This window comes from Poecilia reticulata, linkage group LG9, assembly GCF_000633615.1.
Source record: "Poecilia reticulata strain Guanapo linkage group LG9, Guppy_female_1.0+MT, whole genome shotgun sequence".
Lineage (NCBI taxonomy): Eukaryota > Metazoa > Chordata > Actinopteri > Cyprinodontiformes > Poeciliidae > Poecilia > Poecilia reticulata.
Genome location: NC_024339.1, coordinates 3,742,054 through 3,753,965, shown reverse-complemented (window position 1 = coordinate 3,753,965; position 11,912 = coordinate 3,742,054). Strand labels below are relative to the sequence as shown.

General features: G+C 34.7%; 1 protein-coding gene and 1 long non-coding RNA gene across 2 annotated transcripts in view; one reads left to right on the top strand and one right to left on the bottom strand.

Annotated features, from left to right (window-relative positions):
• LOC103469633 (uncharacterized) overlaps window positions 1-4,140 on the bottom strand; it is a 9,752-nt gene extending 5,612 nt beyond the window's left edge. Inside the window, exons 1-2 of the long non-coding RNA XR_534376.2 lie at window positions 3,952-4,140; window positions 130-551 (exon numbers count right to left, since the gene is read on the bottom strand). This is a non-coding gene — a long non-coding RNA (uncharacterized LOC103469633). The remainder of the gene's footprint in view (window positions 1-129; window positions 552-3,951) is intronic.
• zbtb26 (zinc finger and BTB domain containing 26) overlaps window positions 1-11,912 on the top strand; it is a 1,115,122-nt gene that overhangs the window by 586,671 nt on the left and 516,539 nt on the right. The gene's annotated exons all lie outside the window — the stretch shown is intronic.

Below are 11,912 nucleotides of genomic sequence, written 5' to 3'. Positions count from 1 at the left end.
AGTGAAGTAGAAAGTACAGATACTTACTGTAAAATGTAGTGGAGTAAAAGTAGAAAGTACCCATTATTAAATCTACTTAAGTAAAGTACAGATACACGAAAATTGTACTTAAGTACAGTAACGAAGTACTTGTACTTCGTTACTTCCCACCACTGGCTTTCAAACCTCCATCTCACGTTGGGCCGAAGCCGTTGGTCTTTTCTGCCATAGGAGACCCTCAGAAATCACGGCTGGGTCTCGTCCTTTAGCCAGGTGTTTCCTCAGAGATCCAATGGTAGATCCCGTAAGCTGCAATCCGTCCTCATGTGACTACAGGAAAAATCAATCCAACCTCACTGACCTCTGTGGAAGCTGTCAGAATCGTCCAATAGGTCTTTGCCCTCAAACAGCAGTCCAGCAGAAGATGGTACAATTCATATGTGTAGAAAGTGCAAATGTCCATGTCAGCACGGCTAAGAACAGCGGAGGCCTGAAGCTGAAGACAGAGGCCTTTCTCCTCACCTCCTCGCACGGCCCTGAGCCCCCACGGTCCCCGTCAGACCACGGGACTACTAGAGTAAAACACAAAGTAAATTAAGAAAATAGCAGTGTATGCCATCTTTTGCTCACATAATTATAAATTAACTGTCTTTTCTGTAGCTTGTGATGTAGAGAAAAGTTCACTCTTTTTTTTTCTTTTTGTTTGTTTTAGGCAGGCTCAGGGTCACTGGATAAGGTCAGATAAGGTCCACTGCCTCAGTCCCTGAGCTCCAAAGAAAAGATAAAATAGAAACTCCTATCAAAAATTAAACTCTTAAGAAATTATTAAAATGTAAACAAATTTAGTATTTCCAGCTACGTACACTTTTCATAAATTAGTTATTAAAATGCATATGTAAAATAATTAATTTAATAGTGTCCAATTTTACACAAAAGCATCCATGTGAAATTGCCATGCTTTTAGACAACCGGTCAAATTTCCTTAATAATTTAGGTCAAAAAGAAAACTGTAATCAAATATTCTTTGTTCCATTAATGAAAATATTACCTTTATCCTGATATTTTTCAAAACAGCTGAGTGTTGTATTTATGTATTGTTCTTTTTAGAATTTAAATTTTTTTTTCACATTTTGTCAGAATTTTTCTCCATGCCCCTTTAGGGGCTCCATAAAATCTAAAGTACTTTTAACCAAAATGTTCTCAATGATAACAATTACATCCAACTGTAACTTTATACAATTAAAATTAGAGGCGATGCAGGAAACTCACCAATCTGCAAATAAACATGGCATAGACATTGATTTAAGCTATTAAATTTTACATTACCAATTTTAATTTAGTAAGAGCTTCTATATAACTCTGTATTCAAGTCATGCAGGAAGGAACAGTATAAGAGCTCATAAAATGAACTCACAATATACCAATGCCAAATGAATAAATTCATAATTAAAGATATCTTTGAACCGACTAGTAATTAGAGTCTATTTCTTCTCCTCCCCCTGTTGATATAATTTAAAAATTTGAAAGCAATTTTGCATTTGTTACTATTCTCCAGAACTAAAATATTACAGGGTGTGTTACAAGTTTCCCAAATCTTCTGTCTAGAATTGAAAGTAGACTCTGAGATGTTCTAAACGTAGAGTTTTATCAGAAATGTTTTATGTTTGTCATTTACCACTATGTTTATCATTTATCATTTCCCCCTTTTGTTTTCTTATGTAAATAGAAAATAAACATTTCTGACAACATTTCTATTGTTACCAGAAATATTTTTCAGAGATTATTTTTCTGTACATATTTCTAAAATGTCCAACTGAAACTGTACTGCAAACGCCAAAAGTTTTTTTATTTTAAACGAGTTCATATCAGAATTTGGATTGCTTTCCAGAAAGGCAGTGTCAATGTTCTGTTTGAACCGACAAAAGTTCAAACAGAACTTTTGTTGGTTCAAACAGTTGAACCGACAAAAATTGATCAACTTGATCAATCATAAGTTGATCAATTTAGGCAGAGGAGCAAAAAATGTGGACAAAGATTATGCAGTACAGTAAGATGTCATTGCGTTTAAAATCAAATGTTCTGTTGGACTTGAATTTATGTATCAATTCAATCAAAATGTAAGGCAAACAAGTGTTGTGAGCCAGTTGTTGTCCATTCAGTTTTTTTACATAATCAATTATTATCATATCCACTGTAAAAGTTTCCTCATGTCCAATTTGTGCCTTTCTACCAAGACATGCATGTGTTTCAAAAGCAGCAGTTAGTTCAGTTAGTAAGTTAGTTAGTTTGTTTTTAGAAAAAAACCCAATAATATTAATAAAAATGAAAAAAAACAACAACATGTCAAACCAAATAAAACAGTTTCGCAATAAATGCTATCTGGTTTTAAACCAAAGCTGAAATGTGATTATTCCTCTTCTAACATACTATTTGCCACTTTGAAGTAAGGTAACCAAAATATCTAGATTTAGAATCATTAATTGTCTTTGAGACAAGAATATTTTGTAACCAATGTAATTGAATCTGGAGCTGTTTCATAATCACCCTTTGAATCAAACAAAAATTCTGTTCCCTCTTTAGACATTTTAAGGTGACCAATTTTCAAATAAAAAGAAATCCTGTTTTTGATAAGATAATAAGAGAGAAAAATATTGATTAGTCCATGATAAAGTTCAAGTCTGCTATACACCTCAATTTTTCAAGTTTCATTAAGTTTAAATTTAAACCCGTCTACAGCTAAGCCGAGTTTCAAAAACTTCAACACATCAGATGTCACTTTATTTGTTTACAATTTTACCTGTTATGTAATTTCATTCATCCTTCATACAGTTCATTTTACCACATGTGAAAATAGTGAATTGTGCCGGATTAGTTTAGTTTCAATCAGTTTTCCCTTAGTACCCCGAAGGCTGTCTGTTTAACAGGTCGCCTCCTTTATTCTGCACCAGGTATTCTATCCCTTTTTTCAGTTTTTCTCTTTCTCCCTTATTTTGATATTCATCATGCTCTGCCAAATAAGTTATTAATGCTTCTATTTGCTCACCGAGCGTAATCCATGTCCTGATGCCCCACTTTGGATCGTATTTTTCCTTTTCAAGTTCACCCTCCATCTATTTAGGTTCAAAATTTAGGCTCAAAAATCACCTCTTCTCTCTCTTTTTTTTTTTTTCAGTTTTGCTCGCACGGCGGCGAGGAAATCAAAGAGCAGAAAATCAAACCCAGCAGGCAAAATCAAAAACCTCCCACATATTATAATTTCCCAATGTTGGCCATGGTTTTAAAACACATTGCAATAAACAAAAAAGAGTACATTTAAACACATAACGTCTGCTCAGCGGCAGAAGCTTACACACACAGCTGATAGACACACACACAGCTTTACACAGAAATGGATCCACGCTTTTCAGCTCCTATTTTTGTCCTCTTTTATCACTTATTACTTCACTTATTATTCTTTAGAGGATCAGACCGCGATCGACCTTTATCTTATTCTCTTATCTTATCTCTTTTATCCTATGGAGGACCGCTTTCACCGCATTTCTTGCGTTTCTCAAGCAAAGTTTCAGATTGGCTATCCAGTTCTTTTCTGAGGGGAGTACTCCCTGAGGATAAAACCGACAAAATCTAGCTTTTCCCTTCCCCGCGTCTGGAAAAAGTCGGGGACGGCCAGTTCTCACTGCAAGCCAATCAACCTTTTTATTTTAACCCTTAATTTTAACTCTTTACTATAACTCTTAACTTTTAACTTTGACTCTTAACTCAACTTTACTCCTATGAACTTGAAAACATTTAGACAAACCAGTCAAAAGCAGTACGAACGACAGCTGACAACTAACAATGATTGACAACTTAAGACAACTTAGTGGCAAGCAGACAAACCTGGGAAACAGTACAGACAACAGCTGATAACTGAAACTTATACAGACCTGAGAAACAGTACAATGGTGTATTTTAAGGAACAAGTGTCCTTACCTTTCGTGTGGGCCCTACACCAGGGTACTGCTTCGGAAAGTGCGCCTGAACGGCCAGTCCAATCTCCGCTCATGTGTCAACACAAAACCATCCTCTGCTACCAACTGTTGGGAATGGAAGTCCCAGTTGATGAATCATAAGTTGTATTGACACACGGAGCATAAAATCAGCCAAGAAAAGCATTCACTTTACTTATTTTATTCACTTTCAGTGCTGAAAGGAGACGCTTTTACCATTACATTCAAGAAGAGTTTCTAAAAAAGTCTGTGCAGCGTCTGAGGAGGAGAAGGAGGTTAGCTGATTATATGGACTGAAGACACTCCCTGAAATCACACCATGTCTCTGTGGCCTGATAAGTTTCTGTTTCTCTGAGGAATGACCCTTAGTGTCTAACAGAATCAAACATGTAACTCTTTACTATGGGCCCTTTGTCTAACAGCATGTGACTCTTTCTCAACCTTGGTAAAGCGTCTCAACACTAGGAACACGTCAGCAGCCTTCGTTCCTTTGGGCTCCTTTTGTGACACACATTTCATTTTCATCGGTTGTTGTCCAGTTGTGTTTTCGTCTAACTCTGACTAGGACGTCACCAGCTTGAATTTACCAAAATTAGTAACTATTGTCAAGGCCCTCTCTACTTTGAAGGGAATATTATGCAAGTAAAAATGGTAAATTTTGACAGAGTCTGTAATCTAACCTGTGTTCAAGTTTTTTCTTCTGTTTATGGTGTTTAAAAAAAAATAAAAAATGAAAGTGTGCAATACCGCCACCAACTGGTCTGGAGTGTGAACTGGAGCTAATCCTGTTGATAATAATCTGAAAATGGATTGGGTACTTTCTTAAAACATTACATCATGATTATAATTTTTTATTCTTTGCAATTTTAACAAAAATAGTAAAAGATTATTAAGGCAACTAAAAAGGCATAATTTTTAGATACTTAAAAAGTATGCCTAAAAATTACATGAAAAGTACTTTATAGATGCCTAAAAGACATACTTCTGCATATGTATTCCATCCATCCATTTTCTTACACCCTTGTCCCTCAGTGGGGTCGGGAGGGGTGCTGGTGCCTATCTCCAGCTAGCGTACCGGGTGAGAGGCGGGGTCACCCTGGACAGGTCGCCAGTCTGTCACAGGGCCTGCATATGTATTAATTAGTTTTATTTTGTAATCAGGTTGCTGCGTGTTGCAGACTTCTGCCCAGGTCCCTCTTGAAAATGAGATCTGGATCTCAACAGGGTTCACTCGGTTAAATAAAGAAAGGCATACTTTATTAGCCTAAAATGTACACTGAGATGTAATTTAAAACATAGTGAAATTAATCTAAAGTAGTGTTAAGTGAATTTAAAAAAATTCTATTTTGAGCATATATTTTAAAATATACACAAAATATATTTTAAATATACTTGAACAAGCGTATATTTACACTTGGGCAAATATATATTTTGTTAACTTTAAGTATACTTTTATTTAATATATTAAAAGTGTATTTTGGTACAATTATTTTTAAGTGTGTTTGTTTAAAGTTATAATTTCGAAATTGGTACAAGAATACTTTTAGTATACTTCAGATATATTTATAGGTAGTACACTTAATACATAGTATACTTAAAGTGTACTTTCATAAACGTAAGTGTGTTTGAAATATACTTAAGTATACTTTTTTTCACCTGGGTTCCTGAGCTAAAAGATTAGTATTGTTGTTTCTAAATTGAATATGAACCTGTTTTCTTTGACAGAACTGCATATTTTTTATTAATTTGACCATTTCTCATTTTCTGCAAATAAATATTACATTTTTGCTTGGAATTTCAGATTCATGTTGTCAATAGCTCATAGAATAAAAGAACAAGGCTTATTTTATTCAAACACATATCTATAAAACGTAAAATCGGAGAAACTGATTATTTTATGTGGTCTCTTCCAGTGCTGTATATGTGTGTGTTTGAAGAAGTTTTAACTTTTGGGTCTGAAGTATAGGAGGCAAATCCACTCATTTTGTTTGTTACCTCGGTGGTTGGCCAATATTGTGTCACCAGGGCAGGACTCTATAGGAGGGTGGAGTAAAGGAGAGAAGTGAGCAGGTGTTCACCTGCTGCATGCATTGGCTCAAAGCCCACCTGTTAAATGTCAAGACAGGCACGTGGCAGGGCACACATGCATATATGTGTGTGTGCAACTGTGTTAGGTGGTGAGCTGTTCTGGGAGCTCATGTGAACACGCCCAGGGAAACTGCCTATGTCACCCTTATCAGAAACATCTACTGACACTGATGCTGTGCAAACCAGAACTAAGAGGACCCAAAGTTTCAAGCTGACCTGTTTTAGCAACGCAGAGGTGCTGCTAACCATTCTGTTTGTTTCTAGGAACTGAACTCATAAATGTTTTTTTGGCACAGCTATTTTCACTATTTGCCTTTAATAGGAAACAAAACCTTGACCAATCACTAATACTGTGGTGACCAGAGCTGATGCTCCCATTTTCTAAGCTAACTGACAATACTGACCAAGCACCTTATCATCTGCAGATTGTGATACAGACATAGCCAACCAAACAGCTAAGCCCACCTTGTGATTGAAACTCTAGCAGCAGGTTGGCTCAGGGCAGAAATGATAGCTTAGGACAGTGGACAGCCTCCTGCATGTTTTAGTTCTCTCCCTGGTTTAACACAACTGTATCAAATGATGGCTCATTATAATGCTTTATGTGTGTTTGTTTTATTGTGTGGACAAAAAGCCAATGGAATCCTGCGTCCCCGAAGCAACCGAGTGAATGAAGTGGTTAGATATGCTAGTGCGGGTTATTTGCGACCACTTCTTTAAGTCACCATCTCTCCACTCAATAGCTGTAGGTAGCGGTAAAACAATACTGCCACATTTAAGCTGTGCTAGCTGATGTTCCCACATATTTTATAGCCAAAGACCTTTGACAAAAACCGGTTAGCGAGTTGCTAACATGTAAACAAATGGCGATTCCAGTTTGTGGCGAAAGTCATAAATTCCTCAAAGCCTCATGGGGGCTAGGAATAAGGTGGATACAGAACAAATTACTTTTTTGATATATTAGGAAATATGATTCTGTTATTGATCAAAACTTTAAGGAAATCTGAGATGAAGAGCTAAGAGTCTCTGAATTTGCCATAAGAAAGATGCCGTCTGTCCTTGCCCCTGGGCCAGATGGTAAAGGGACTGAACTTATAGCACTTTTCCAATCATTTTGACCACTCAAAGGGCTTTACACTAGAGTCATATTCACCTATGTGCACTCACAAACACTTAGACATTTATACACCGATTGGTAAGCACTGTGAGGTTAAGTGCCGTGCCCAGCATCACATTGACTTGTGGCAGGAGGAAACTGGAATCAAACCTACAATGTTCCGATCACAACAACAAACATTTGTTGTTTCAGGCTGTAGAAGAATGTGTTAACAAGAAGGAACTCAGGGAAACTATGAAACAAGAGATAATTAAACTACTCCCAAAACCTGAAGACACATTTAAATAACTTAAAGGATATTACACTGTTAAACACAGACTACAATAACCTAACAAAAGTTTTGACATCAAGGTTAAAACGGGCTTACCTAAAATAATTAGTCAAACAGAATCCGGTTTTCTAAAAGGCAGATCTATCCATATCAACATCCGCCAGGTTCTGGACCTGATTGATTATAGTCACAAAATAAAACATGATGGTTTGATTTTGTTTTCAGACTTTCACAAAGAATTTGATTCTGTGGAACATCAATTTATTATTAACACGTTTCAGATTTGGAAATAGATTTCTTGATATGATTACCATGTTTAAACACTAATATTAACAGCTGTGTGTCTCCGTCACAGGCCACATGAACCAGATTCCAAGCAGAAACCGGAATCAGACAAGATTGCTGTATCTCGCCTCTCTAATTATAGTCACAGGATTACTATCAATCACAGTTAAAAACTCTAATATTGAAGGATTAGAAATATATATATTTCTAATCCTTCAATATTAGAGTTTTTACCAGAAAACCATCACAAGCCAATTTGCAGATAATATTTGTCCTAAAAAACAAAGAACAAATTCCATTAGCTTTAATGGAATTTTCTGCAGCCTCAATGCTGCAGCTAAATATAAATAAATGTGAAATTATGAGCATTTATAACTGTTCTGATTCTTCAATCTCCAATAATCCAGTTAAAAATGAAATGAAGTACTTAAGAATGTGGCTTACTAAATGTGTAGCTACTAGTGAAAGAAAACATTCACAAGACAACATTGACAAATGTAGTAAGACCTTAAATAATTGGCTTCAAAAAGACTTGTTAATGTTTCTACAAAACATTAACATTATTATAAATGTTTGGTAGAACATTAACAATAACTAAATCTTTATCCAGGCTGACGAATCCTTCATGTTCTTTAGCCGCCCCTTAAATTTCATAAAACAGAATAAATTTACTGTAACTTTATTTTCAAAAACAAAAACCGTTACATCAGAAAAAGAGATTTGATCAAAGATTATGAGGAAGAGGATCCACAAAATGAGGTGGGATCAAGACAATTAATTTTTAAATTATGAACAGTATTTTAAAAATTAGATGGCTCCAATCCCGTCTAAAACATGGTAATCTTATTTGGTTTGTTGTGCCATCATTTGTATTTCAAAATGTTGGAGGTTTTGAGTTGTTATTGAAATGTGATTTTCAATTGTCTAAACTCCCCCTACAACTCTCTTTCTTCTATCAACAGGTTTTTTTTTACAGTGGAAGATAATGTTAAAAGACAAATCAGCCCTCATAATGTGGAACAACAGAGCCATACTATGTGGTAGAAAATAAACATTTATGAAAAAATGGTGTAATAAACAAATCTGGTCATTGACTGGATGGATAGTAATATTCTCAATTTGTAGTAATTTAACAGGAAGTATGGAATTGACTGTTTGCTAACAAATTACAAGAAAGTAAAACTTAGTATTCTAATGTCCTCATTATGTCAGTAAAAAGCAATTTATCTAATTTATCCATTCCAAGTGTAACCAAGAAGAGAAAACATTCATTTTTTTCATTTTATTCACATCAACAGACTAGCTCTTTTATTTTGGGACCAAAAAAGAAGAAGTGTGATTCGTCATCCTGTCATCTTCAGGGTGAGTTTGAATTAATTGTCAGTTGTACTTTGGGAATGCAAGATGGAGGCTGTGGAAAAAATAGTGCTGAAATATCTTGGTGAACTTAAATACTGAAAAAAGTATTATAAAAATTAATTAAGCTATTGCTGTAAGAATTAATAATAAAAAAGATTTTAATAGCTGTATGCAATAATCTCATTATTACAGGCTTATTTTTTTTACTTTGGCTGCATTGGACTAATGGATTCTCTCCTAACAGAGACGGTGAGCCTGTTAGGAGGCTCACCGTCTTCTTATTTTTTGAGAAGAACTATAAATACTCATTGAGGAACTTCCATCTTTTCTCCAATGTGAATATAGTGGCAACAAAACAGACCACTGGATGAAAAAAAGGAGCTGAGCAAAAAAAAAAACACAACACAATTTAACTTGACAAACAAGACTAAATGAAACATTGAGCTCAATAGGACTAGGGTTTACTTTTATATGCCAGCTTGTTATTCTTGTTTTGTTTTTGCTAAATGTGACTTTTGAACTACTCTATTTTAGTCTTTTCTACTAAATCTTAACAATTACTATTTTTGATCATTTCCTGCCACCAGTCAATTAACTTCACACTCACATTAATTCCTTTTGTAACCCTACCCAACTGGTCCATAACATCAAAACTATTTAAATGTTTTTTGCTAAGCCCAAGTCATACAAGACTACATAAGATTCAAGTTGAGTAAGTAAACATTATAGATAATAAATGCAGGAATAGGTTTTTGAATGAGTAGTCAATAAATAACATGTACCCAGGAAGAACAAAAAGCACAGTTGCCTTACAAAATTGTAATATATTTACGATAGTTAAAACTAGGACAAAGTATTTGAAATTCCCAATTCCTCCTAGATATAAAGAACTACATTTTAAAAATAATAAATAAAATAAGATATATTCTTTGGATGAGTTCATAAGAGAGAGGTTTAATTTTAATGTTGAGAATTGTCGGGGGGATTTAAAACTCCTTTGGAAACAGCTAAACATTTGTTTTATGAATGTAAAGAAGTACTAAACTTATGGGAACTATTTCATAACCTTTTGTCTTATAAAGTCATAAAGATGGATTCTGTTTCATTACAAAATATTCAGTTTGGTTTATTTGTCAGAGAAACATTTTTGGAATTTCTAAAGAATGTTATTATTGTAACAAAATATTACATTCATAAATGCTGTTATGCAAAAATGCTCCCTCAATTTATCTCTGATCTCAAAAATGAACTTTCTCTTTTAAAAAGATGTCTTGGTAAGATGTAGAATAAAAACGCAGTAAAACTGTTTGAGTAAACGGAAGAGTTTCAGTTTGTAGCCCCCCTTAAATGTCTTTATTTATTTTACTCTATTTTATTTTTCCCACTAATTTTAGTACTTTGATAGAGCCCCTGTTCCCAATTGTGATTTGTAAACAGTAGAAGATGTAATTTTTTTTTTCCTGCATTGTATGCTATAGACCTGTTGATGTGGGTATGTCGTTATTTTTGTCAATAACAAAAAAGTTCTGAGATGGGAGGGAGTCAGAGTCCTCTGCTTTTAGGCCCCGCCCAGGATGTTCATGTGAGAATGCAACCAAAACTTACAATGACAGCCAAAGATTTCTGACATGTGCAAATAAAAGTTTTGCAAATAACCTTTTCACTTCATGAGACAAAAATTAGTGATTTCAAATTTTAAAAAAGTTTTTTAAAAACAAAACTTTTTTGTTTTAAAAAAAGGTCATTACAATTCCAAAGGTTTTAATCACAATTTTATTTTTTTATATTTGTGAAACAAATTTACCTCCATAATTGTATGATGTATTTGATGTATGTGAAAATAGTTATTTGTCATGTTGGATTGAAGTTTTCAGACCCACATGCAGGAACACACATGAAACCGGCAAGTCCTTGGTACATAAAGATTTAATTCACAGAGAATTTGTCAGCGATTTATAAATATCGCTATTGGTATTTGGCCAATACCAATAAAATTGGTATTGGCCAAAATCTAAATCGGCAGGTCAGGCTTTTTAAAGATCGGTAATTGGCCAGAAAACTGCAATTGGTGCAGCCCTACACACATATACATGACATTCTTTGATTAAATAAATTTCTCTTAAGCGTTACTCCAATTGCTAAAAATGTAATTTATACCAGGTGAGTCTTTCTCCCCTGGAATGTGGATTGGTATGGGGCTGATTCTGTGCCAGAAGTTTCACATAACTTGGACGTTGATGTAAAAATAATGTTTGTTTTACCCACAAAATGATTATGCTCAGCTGCAAACAGCATATCCCCAACTACAGCTTAGAATATCTCATCAATGTAGCAGCTATGTAGCCTGACATAAAAACATTTTGCTAGACAATGTCAAAAATTGAGAAGTTTTAATTATTATCAAACGTTATCAAATATGGCATTTTAAACCCAAAAATACCTCAGGAATATACAGAGCCAACCATGAGAATCAACTCAGATAAAGCTTAAACTCAGTTTCACACAAACACAGAGACCCTAGTACAGTGGTCCCCAAACTTTTTCCTATGAGGGCCACATCATAGGAAAAAGTGCTGGGTGGCGTTAAGGTTGAAACTGTTCAGGGGGGAGGGGGGGTGTATCTCGATTGATTTTTACCCAGAAAGCACATGGGCAAAAACCGTTAGTGAAACGGTCACTGGGACTGACTAGCAGTGGTGGAGAAAGTGCTCAAAAAATGTACTTAAGTTAAAGTAAAACTACCACATTAACATTTGTACTTAAGTAAAAGTAAAAAAGTACTGGCTTTTAAAAATACTTAAGTATTAAAAGTAAAAGTACTTGC